This window comes from Vicugna pacos, chromosome 2, assembly GCF_048564905.1.
Source record: "Vicugna pacos chromosome 2, VicPac4, whole genome shotgun sequence".
Classification (NCBI taxonomy): Eukaryota; Metazoa; Chordata; class Mammalia; order Artiodactyla; family Camelidae; genus Vicugna; species Vicugna pacos.
The window spans coordinates 98685901-98697332 of record NC_132988.1 but is presented as its reverse complement, the minus strand read 5'-3'; the positions used below and the strand labels follow the sequence as shown (position 1 = coordinate 98697332).

General features: G+C 37.8%; 1 pseudogene; it reads left to right on the top strand.

Moving 5' to 3' along the window:
• The first annotated feature begins 2676 nt into the window (after positions 1–2676).
• Positions 2677–8837, top strand: LOC102527400 (UBX domain-containing protein 6 pseudogene; annotated as a pseudogene).
• The last annotated feature ends 2595 nt before the right edge of the window (positions 8838–11432 follow it).

Sequence of the window (11432 nt, the reverse complement as noted above, 5' to 3'; positions counted from 1 at the left end):
TTCTTAAATTTATTACTACATTATCATTTTATGTACACTGTAATTTACAACCTGAATTAGTAGCTTGTACTATTGTCATTAAGAAAAATAGAAAAAAAATAGCAGCAATTATAAACAGTATGAGTTGATGTAAGCATTTTTGTTAGCCCTGAAGCAGTTCTGATAGTTTTATTGTCTTAATCAACTTAGTCATCTCTGTTTATTGCTCTTTGGAGGTGGCAGTTTTGAACACACGCTGGGGTGTTAGCTCACCACTGCCAAATTAAAAATGATAATTCTCATGCGTGAAATAACTGAATGGACTAATGACCAAATATCTTTATAATGTGAGCCAGTGTTGCAGCAGGTGGCCAAACAATTATACAACAGAACAGAATATATCCCTAAAGTAAAGAAAAAAAAAAAAAGACACTCATAATACAATCAAAACAAAGATATTAAGAAGAGAGAAAAAAATAAATACATATATATTTTTTGTATCTGTATCAATAATTACACACACTGAAGATTTAATATTTTGTTGTAAATAGTATAAGATCCCTACCTTAAATGTTTAATTCCACAGGGGTTCATGGAATATATATTCATTGAGTGTATATGAGAAAAAGTGAAAATATGATGAAAGAACCAACATTATCAGAGCTCTTGACCTTGTGGAATTGACAGTCATTTTTCAGGAGATTTACCTCTGGTTAGTGTACCATTGAATAGGAAAGTTCTGAAAATTAAGACTGATTATGACAAGTAAATTTTTGGAAAGAGTGACTTGGGAAGTAGACAAAGCATAGATCATGAAATGTCTTATATTCAAAGTATGACTTTGAAATTTATCTTGGATGCAAAGAATAGTCACATAATAGGTTTACAATATATAGGGAGATTATTCTTGCAGCAAGGTGGAGAAGTCAAGTGATTGATTAGGAGTTTTCTGTAATAATCCAGATGACGTTTTACTATAGGCAGTACTGAATTAATGACTGTAAATGAAGAACAGAGAGCAGATTCAAATAATCTCTAGAAAGGGGGGAGGGTATAGCTCAGTGGTAGAGTGCATGCTTAGCATGCACAGGGTCCTGGGTTTGAACCCCAGTACCTCCACTAAAAAGTAAATAAATTTAATGACCTCCTCCCACTCCCCAAATAATCTCTAGAAATTAGACATAAATGCTTTTGTGACAAATCAGAGAAGGCATAAGTGTACACGAAAACTCTGATGGAATCTCCCAGATACCAGGTTGGGCATGTAGACAAAAGATGCTCTCACTAAGTGATCAGGAACTACAGAAGGAGAAGCTGTTATTGAGGATAAGACATGAGTGTAACTTAGAATCTTCCTTCTCAGAGAGAGCTCTAAGGACCGACAGCTTGGCATCACTTGGGAGTTTGTTAGGAGTCCCAGTTTCGATTTTCTCATGATCTGTTGAATCAAAATCTATATTTAAAACAATTCCTAGGTAATCCAAAATCATGTATATAATATAGAACATGTTAAATTTGAGCTGCTTAGCGTAGATTAGTTACAAGGTAGGTGTAGAAATCAGAAATATAAATATGAATACAGTAGACAGCATATAATGGAAATATAAATTTGAGAAATGTCAGAAGAGATAGTCATGGGAATTAATTAAAATTTCCTGAAGAAAGTGTACAGCAAGAGGAAATGGATTTCGAACATTCAAAGAGAAGTTAGAAGAAGGAGCAATGAAGGAAGCTAAGAAGAAAGTCTCTAAAAGGAAATTGGGATAATTGAGATTAGAATAGTGTCATATAATTTGTTGCAAGGGGAAGGGAAGATAATCCTAATAAGATTACTCCTTTCACTAAGTGACAGCCTAAAAAAGGGCCAGTGCATTTGGCAATCGGAGAGTTACTGGTTCACAATGCAAACACTTTCTGTGAAATAACAGATCAAAATACAGATCCCCAAAGACTGAGTGATTGGCAGGTGAGGAGGAAAATAAAGAGACTTCTTTCTGTCTTAAAGGAGAGAGATAAGCTAGTGGTTAAGGCATAGTAGGCGATCTGTGAAATGGCCCCCAGAGAGCCCCACTCTTGTGTAATGCCCTCCTCCTGTGAGCTGGCTTTATGGACTGGGTTTTAATGAACAGAATTTGGTTGAAGGGATAGGATGCCAGTTATGAGATCATATTACAAAAAAAGACTGTGGCTTCCTTTTTAGAGACTCTCTCTTCATGGCCACCCACCTGCCGGTTTGTAAACTGTTGGTCTAGTGATTGAGCTTGGAGGCAGAATCTAGCCCAGGAGTTCTTGAGAAACTTGCATCCCCAGCCAATAGCTTAACGGTAGACTCCTGAGAGATCAGAGACATAACCACCCAGCTCAAATGCACCCAGATTCCTGACCAACAGAAACTATGAAGTAACAAATATTTTTTTAAAAGAGTAAGATCAGAGTGATTTTTACGCAGCCATAAAAAATTAATACAGATTTTGTTTCTTAGAGATGGGATACTCTCCTAACCTCTGTGGAGAACTGGCATTGGAACCAGGCAGCGGATGTTGAGGGAGTGACTGTGAAGGCTTAAAGGGCAACAAACACATTGTTCATAGAATTCAGGATGTTGGGGAGCCTGTGGATGAGCAAGGAACATATTCCTGAAAACTGAAGAAAAGGAAATCATTGTTATGTAGCAGAAATTAAGTGTTATTGGCAGTTATGCAGAAGTCAGAACATGTGTCTGATGAGCTAGACCACCTACCAAAGGAGGTTTCAAAGCCCAGTGTTGAAGGTGCTGCTTGGTTTATTCTTGTTATGGAGGGTAAAATGTAGAGGGGAAAAAATAAGCTGATGGAAGACTACTAAAAAAAGAAGCCAGAACTTGATGGCTTGGGGAGAAAAAGTGCTAAAATTAGGTGCTAAAATTAAAAAAGAAAAAGAAAAAAAAAGGCTCCAGCAAAGATCAAATCCAAGGCACTACCAGGAAAATATGGTATAAAGCTGAAGCTAGAGGTGTGCCTGTAAAACCTTTTATTAGGATCTCAGAAAGATCAAAGGTGGTGCCTCAGAGCGCTGTGCAGTCACATAAAAGGCCCTTTAAAGAGATTAAGAGTGTGCTCCAAAGATCCTCTCAATCAAACAATAGGGTCTGTATGAAGTCTAAGAGGGTTGCCCTCCAGCCTTCTCGACAGGAGCCAAAAGTAGAGACAGACTTCTATCTAAGAGATCGTCTGAAAAAGTGAACCCCAAGAAGACTTATAAAAGACCCACAAAGTCCTTTAAACATGTATCTATATACAGAAACATCACCACCCAACTGAACTGAAAAAGAGGCATTTGGGCCCCCCAAACCTCTGCAGTGAGAAAGTAGGCTGGGAAAACCACTCAGCTTCAAATGCATCTTTTTATAAGAGAGGAAAAAATGTCTCTGAGAGCAGAACCGAGAACCCAGGAGGCAGAGTGAACTTGGAAACCAATCCTCACTCAGTCCAGCCTTGAGGTGACTGGGGCTCTCCTGCAGCTGGATTTCAATCTTCTGGGACACTCTGAGCAAGAGGCACCTCATCAAGTCACACTGGATTTCTGACCCATGAAAACTGAGATAGTAAAAGTGTGTTGTTTTAAATTGTTAAGCTTTGGAGTAATAAATAAATTACTGATAGAGAAGGAGAGATGGACATTTAGAAACAAATTTGTGTAGAGATGAGTTAATAGGAGAAGCAAGAGTATTGTTGGTCAGATTGATCTTGGTTAAGAGATGTGATATTACTTTCCAGAGATGAAAAGGAAAGTGGATTATGATTAATTTTGAGGTAGTTTGAGAATATACTTTGTTGATCATATTTTCTTGACAAAAAAAAGGAGATAAAGATAGAACAATGGGTTTGACACTGAGTAAATTAAACTCGAACGGAATTTGGGAATGATCAAACCAGAGACAAGAGAAAGAATTATCAGAAAATGCTGATGGCAAGACAGAAATTAACACTAGTATATTTGTATTGCAGGATGGGTAGGGTAGAGGCCTCAGGATGAACAATTTAGGTGCAGTTTCAGAGAGAAAAGATGGTTTACTTGACCCATAGTTTGAGTTGAAGACTCAAGAAGAGGGGCCAAGCTATTCTGGATATTGCCAACAGATATTGAAGTCATGAATTGTGGGATCTATTGTAGATAAGAAAATGTATAAAACCAAAAGGTCTTAGCAGACTAGGAGAAAATGGTGGGACCTAATATCTGATCTATTTGGATTCAGAGCATAAGAAAAAGAGAATATGACTGGAAAATGCAATTTGGAAGTTTGTGTTTAGAGTTTCAGGTGCATGGTTTAGCCATTCCAGTGCATGATTATGAAGAAAGGAAGCACACTTCTGTTAGCGCAGGGGGCAGACAGCTAGATGTGAGGAGAGAAAGGGGAACGCAGGCCAAATGGCAGGAACGGGGCAGAAAGCAGGCGAGCGGGCCAAATACAGAAAACCATACATCATGTAAGCACCGGGGGTCCCTGGGCAGAGGAAAAAAGCAGGAACCTTGGGGCTGATAAGCAGTCACACATTTTGGGATGACAAGCAGCCTGAAGGTCAACAAGGAAGGTAGGAAAAAACAGGGATCTCCAGTGTCTGAATGTAACCTTTTGCTTATTATGCCCTCATCTTAATAAAATTAGCCTTGCAGATTAGAAATACCCATCATGCACTGACTCCATGACACTTCTGATCCAGACTAAATAAGGACAAAAATCCCTCCCTATCAGAAGGTGGAGTTGGGATAAAAATCAGGGAATAAGTCCTCAAACCCTTCCTTCCCCAATGGATATTCCGCCCATTCATTTTTACAATCTATATAATGCACCTGCCAAAGAAACTCAGCATAGCCGCTCACTTGCATCTACCCGCTCTCCCCTTGAGAGTGTACTAGCTATCCCTTAATAAATCCTCACTTTACTTTCTTAACCTCTGCAACTTGTTTCTGCATTTTTTCTGGGATGGGACTAGAATCTGGACACCAGTTACAAGTACCAGCAACACTTCAATGATGTGGTATTATATGAGGCATAGATTTTTTAGGGGGTTAAGGCAGGGATAATCAGAGATTAGAGAGATATGCCAAAACACTATGGAAGGAAGACCAATCCCAGAGTTTTTTAAAAAAGTATGTAGATTAATAGATTGAGGACATTTTATTTTCCTTGTGAATTTACAGAGAAGGAGTATACTTCTAGGACAATAGTTCTATGTATGTATAAAAAATAATGAGGCTGCATAAATGCTAAAATATTCACATTTTGTAATACTCTCTGGGCCTAAAGAAATAATAATAAAAAATTTTGTGTCATACATGATAGCCGTTTGTTATAAAAAAACAAAAAAAGTATCTTTATGCTGTATCTTTTCTAATTTTAATATTTTTATTTTGAAATATAGTTTAACATATTTTATCATTGAAAAAGCAATAGAGATACAAAATTGGAAAATTTTTAAAATTGCAAAATGAAGAATTTAAATACAACAATTAACCTATTATCTCCACATTCCCTGAGAAAAAGTATCTTGATATCATGAAATATTTTCTTTTAACCTTTTATCCATTTGCAAACTTAAACCCAGAAATGCACATATATACACAAATTGTTATTATAAATGCAGTTTGATATCTTGCTTTAAATTATCAATTACAGTACTGACACAAAATATTAAATTAACTCTTTAAATTGTATCACTGATATTTTCCTACAGCTTAGATATTTTTAATAATTTCTAAATGTTTCATCATACAGGTTTATCCTACTTCACTTAACAATTTTCCTGTTTTACCAGAAATATAAACGTTACTATGTTCTTTAATTGAGGATAATGTAATGAACATCTTAATCCACACACCTTTGGGTGAGGTTCTATTCTTTTAGGCTAAATAGTGGAAATGTGTTAGATTTTAGATACATTTTTTGAAGACTGAAGATAAGATATATCCTGCCAGATTGGTGTTATAAAAGTTTTTTTTTCCTTAAAATATTTGTACAGTCTTCAGCTTTGTAATAGTGAAGATTTTTCCCCCAGTTGACATGGTCGTCACTGAGTATTAGAGCATATATAAAAGTCCTATTATCTGATACCATAATGATCAGCCGGCTTTAATTAAATAGAACAAAAAACAGTTAAAGTGGGAATATAGGTAAATGAATTGAGTTTAATTGAAAATATATTGTTACATCAAATTTTGAAACACAGTATACCAGCTATCTTCATGTCTAACGCTGGGGCTTGACTTCTTCAAGACAGGCTTTTGGAAAGGGAAGGCAGTGTGAACAATAGGAACCCCACAAGCCTATGCAGGAGCCCGCCTGAGGATCGGAGGCCATGCCAGTTTTCACTAACTTTAACCTTGATGATGTGGGTGTTCTACAGAAGCTGACATCCTTCATCTTGGAGCTAACCCCACACTTGACCCAGGAGTCAGGAGTCTGAAGGAGGATCAAAGAGCATTTGGAGAAGCTCTGGATCAGCAGCAACCCCGTGCCAACAAGGTAAGTCATCAAATGACTGGCAATGTGAGTCAGCTACAAAAGTTCCTGATGACCCTGACCTGACCTCCTGAGCGTAAAAAAGCTGCTGCTCTATTTCAGTCCTCTATACCTAGTGCAAAAATGTCTCTTATGGCCTAACCAGAAACATTAGGAAAAGGACCCCTAGAATACATGCTGGCAATGCTGACACTTTACAAAGCCACCACATGCAATCAAGGTCTTTGAGATTATTCGTGTGTTCTCATCATCATTACTTTCTGGAATAAAGCATATGTTCTTTGACTTCCAAACCTGATGTAATGGGAGTGAGTACTTAAGAATCCCTTAAAAATAATTTGAATGCAGAATCTTCTTAGATTTTTATACATGTGTACACATATATACACATATACACCCAAATTTTATTTACTTTTTGCTTCCTCACAAAATGACAGCAATATTTTTTTTAATTTGACATCGTTAAGTTATATAAAATTACTTAATTTTGTTTTTACAGAAACAACAATAGTGTTTCTTTTTCATTCACATTTTATAAGCATGTCTGATTGTTAAGTACATGAGGCAATTATAAAAAGTAAATGTGCCACCAGTCTAAACAGATTTGGGAACAATACAATAGAATGCTGTTAAGCACACAACTCTTTGTGTGGGAGGAGAAGGTCATGACCATAACTGAGAGTAACCTACTAATCACTGATTTTCAGCCTGTCTTGGGCAACCATGGTCAATATATTTTAATGGATCAAAAGGAGACATCAGCTAGTGTGCTGTGCCTGTTAAACAGAGATCCGTCAGGAAAACAGTGACTTCAAATTTGTACCAAATTCCATACCACACATATAGACCTTTTTCTAAAAAACATACATGCACATAATTAGACACATGTATATAAATATACACATATATGTGTATAGATACTTAGAGATGACAATAGAAAATGAGGGAGAAAGGGTCTGAATTATACCTATAACAATATGCAGTAGTATGCTGGAGCCGGCTCTCATTGGCTTACAGAAGCCAATTGTCTTCATCTTTTTCATATCCACATCAGTCACGTCATGTTGGTGGCTTGAAACAAGGCATAGTGGGAATAGCTACACTTTGAAATTGACCAATGTTATAAATAGGAGTTTGGCCAGGTGCTCATTGCAGGGGAAAAGCCAGTTGTCAGACTCTTACCAGCACACCACTTGTTATACATATATGCACACACATGCATGCACACATCCAACTGTTTTAGGACTATTGCAATATATATGAAACAGTTCATTATTTTAAAACACCCCAGTAAACTAGTTTTGTTTCTGATACAGATATTTTTGTGTTTTATTTCTCTGAAGTTTACATATAGCCTATAATTAATTGCATTTTGTAATTGGCTCAGATTTCTTTTCCCCTTGGTGTTATAATAAATAGAGCTACACCTTATGATCAGCTGTGTCATAGGTTTAATGACTTTTATGCACTGTGACACATTAACCATTCTATTTTCGCTGAATTTTTTGTTTGTTTCCAGTTTTTCACAAGTACAAAAGATGCTATAATGATATATTATTAGTACACATTTATTTTATTGTCTCCAGCCTGGGACCCACTGATGATGCACTGACCACGGCAGCAGCTGCCCTGGTAGACTGGAGCAGAAGCAACTCAGGGCCCCGGGGCCCCACAACTCAGGTCTCCATGCAGAGCCAGGTAAGAAAAGAACTCACCGCAGAAGCAACTCTGAGTGGGAGCCTGGAGCTCCCGACACCAAGAGATGCTTGAGCCCGAAGGAGAAGGCTCCACCCATAGCTGTGCCTGGAGTGAACTTCACCTTCCTGCTTGCAGGAGCCGCTCTGAGGAAGGACCAGAGGGATGCCCACATCAAATGGATCATTCTCTCTCTGGCACTTTTCCAACCACCCAGTAATTGCCTCTGTCACGGAGATTCACACATTCAACAGGGTGAATGTAATGGGGAGCAATTGGGTGTGGACACCGTTGTCAAGCATCTGGGCAGTATCCTTCTGCATCCTGAGTAGAAGTACCAGAAGAACAAGGTTTTCCAGCAGCACATTAACTGTCTGGAAGGGACCCACAGGTTTCTGAGGCCACTGGCTTCCAGGAGGCGATGCTTCCAGCTTCCAGTCAGGAGCACCCCCAAAGAATTCTACGTGCTGAGAGAGGTCGCCCTGGTCCAGCCTCAGAGCCTGGAGAGGCACCAGGAGCAGCTGCTGAGCGCCAAGCCAGTGCAGGCCACCTGACCCACAGCGTGGGGTCTTCCCGCCCTTGCCCCTGGCCTGACTTCTTCAAACTTACTGCAGAGATCAAGCTAGCTCAGAAGCTCAGGTCTGAGGTCGTGGATGGTGAGTGAGGCCAAGCATGGTGAGTGCAGAAGGAGGCACTAGAGAGAGATGCGAAATACACCTACTCACTGATGCATGTTGGCTTCTCCAACTGCTCCTCCTCCAGGGGACTTTCTAAGCCATGGCAGAGTGGAAGGCAGGTAGGTACTGCGCTGGTTCATCCCGGAGGCCTTGCACAGCGGCTGGCCTCGGGAGGGCACAAGTTATCGGAAGAGGAGAACCTGGCCTTCCAAGAGTGGGACTAGTACCCTCAGCCCTCCTGACTTGCTCTGGGGACGCATCGTGTTAGAGGACATCAAAGCTGCAGGAGTTGAGCAGAACTCCTCTGCCCTGAAAGTCAGCATATGACTGTGGCGGGGGCGGGGGTAGGGTGAGGGGAACAAAGAGAATTCAGCCCACAGCACTGAAAACAACTGCAAGAGTTTGGGTGAGAACAGGTGATGGCTCAGACTAAGGTGATAAGAAAGGCAGAGGGAAGTAGAGAGCTTCTCTCTCGCAGTCGAGCTACTCGAGCAGTAGCTTTAAGAAGAATCATCAATGGCATAGTTAAAAAGAGACTGTGGTGTGAGGAAATCAGATGGTTCAAGCGTAACTCCAAGATATTTGGCTTGTATGAAGCCAATTTATGAGTCTGGAAGACCTGTTAAGAGCAAATGTAAAGAGAATTATCAATATTTCTGCTATGGCCACGTTACCTTTAAGCTTCTGAATGGGGGTTTAAAATTGCAATATCAGAGAAGTAGTTGAATTTCTGCGTTTGTATTTTTCTGGAAAAACTGGGGTTGGAGATACAGTCTGAGGAATCAGCATATGGATAGCATTTAACGTTAGGCAACTGGATAGACTCACTCAGGGAAACGCATAAAAAGAGGTAAATAGAAGGTTCAAGACTGAGCCCAGACCAGATAGTAATATTCAGAGCTGAGCAGATAAGCACCAAAAATAGGTATTAAGGGTGGCTGATGAGAGAGAAAGAGAAACAGGAGAATAAGGAGTCAGGAAGTCAATAGAAGGAAGTACTTAAAGGATGAAGGTGAGGTTCACTGTCATGACAGCTTAAATGGAGTGCCATCAGTGGAAGAGTTTTGGAATAAATCATAAATCGAATATGGGAAATGAGGATGCTGATTATGAACAACTATTTAAGTAATTTTAGCTACAAAGTGGAGTGGAAAAAATAGGGTCATAGCTGAAGGGAAATGTAAGACCAGAAGATATTTTTATCTTAATTGGAGATTCTAGGAGATATTTGTATGCTGATGGAAATTATGGCGTGGAAGGGAAGAAATCAAGAATGCATGAGAGAGAATAATCGGAGGGCATCAGTTGAGAAGGCAAAAATAGATGTGATCCCGTGCTCAGGCAAAACAGATGTTGTTGACCAGAACAGGGCACGAATCTGTAGTAACAGAGCTGAAAGCAGAGGATATACATATAGATGAAGGTAAGTTGGTAGACTGGGTGTGAGGATGATGAGAGATTCCCCAAAAGATACTCATATAGAACATCTTCATAATTTCAGGGAGTTTCATTGTTCAGCACTAATCTAGACAATTTTTACCATCTTAAAATTATAGAAATATCTTCTGTTTTTTCCAAAAATGTACATTTTATATATTATGCTTTTATTTTAAATCTGAAAAGTATTTTTATACTTGCTGTACATTAAATATCAAATTTGATTTTTTCCCAAGAAGTAGCCAGTTATCTTAAAGATGTGTTAAAAGCTCATCCTTTCCCCACATTAAAATGTAAACTTTATTGTGTATAATGCCACTTTTTTATATGTGCATATGTTGCATTTATAGTATATAGAAGATATATATTAACATCTGCTATTAGGTTTCAAATCTTTTACATTTGATTATTTACTTATCTTTATGTCTGTGATACATTATTTTTAATTTCTGTGGATTTATGGTACAGTATGGCAAATATCCTATCATTAGCTCTCCTATTCAAAAAACTATTAGCTTTTCTGCTATATTTTTCTTTACCAATGAACATTTCAGTAAGTTAGCTGTGCTCCAATCTATGTTCTATATATTTTAGAAAAGTCTTGTTGCAATTTAATTATATTATAATTTAATTTTACAATATCACAATTTTAGTGTTATACGTCTCTTAATTTATTAGGAACTTTTATATTATTAAAACTTTTTATAATATTTCTTTATTTATAAATCCACCCCTGTTCATACCTGTTTTTAATAGTTGTTATTGACATAATAAACATCTTATGTTATTTTATTAATTTTTTTATTATTTTATGTTGATTTCCTCTACAACCAACCTCATACTGCATGTATCATCTTATTAATTTTCATAATTTAAAGTTGATCACCCTTGTTTTATTAAGATGAATAATTGCATTATCTCCATAGAAATAACATCCTAAAAGTGATAAAAAGCAATTCCTGATATTTACATTATATATATTCTTTCCTTTTTTTGGCTAAGTTTTTAAGTTTCTGTTGAATTAGTGGAGGTATTTCTATTTTTTTCCTCACTAGAATTTTTATTTAGGACTCCAGTAGCTACTATTTATCAGACTAGAGAAATTTCTTTTGATAACTAATTAATTAAGAGTACATATTGGAAAT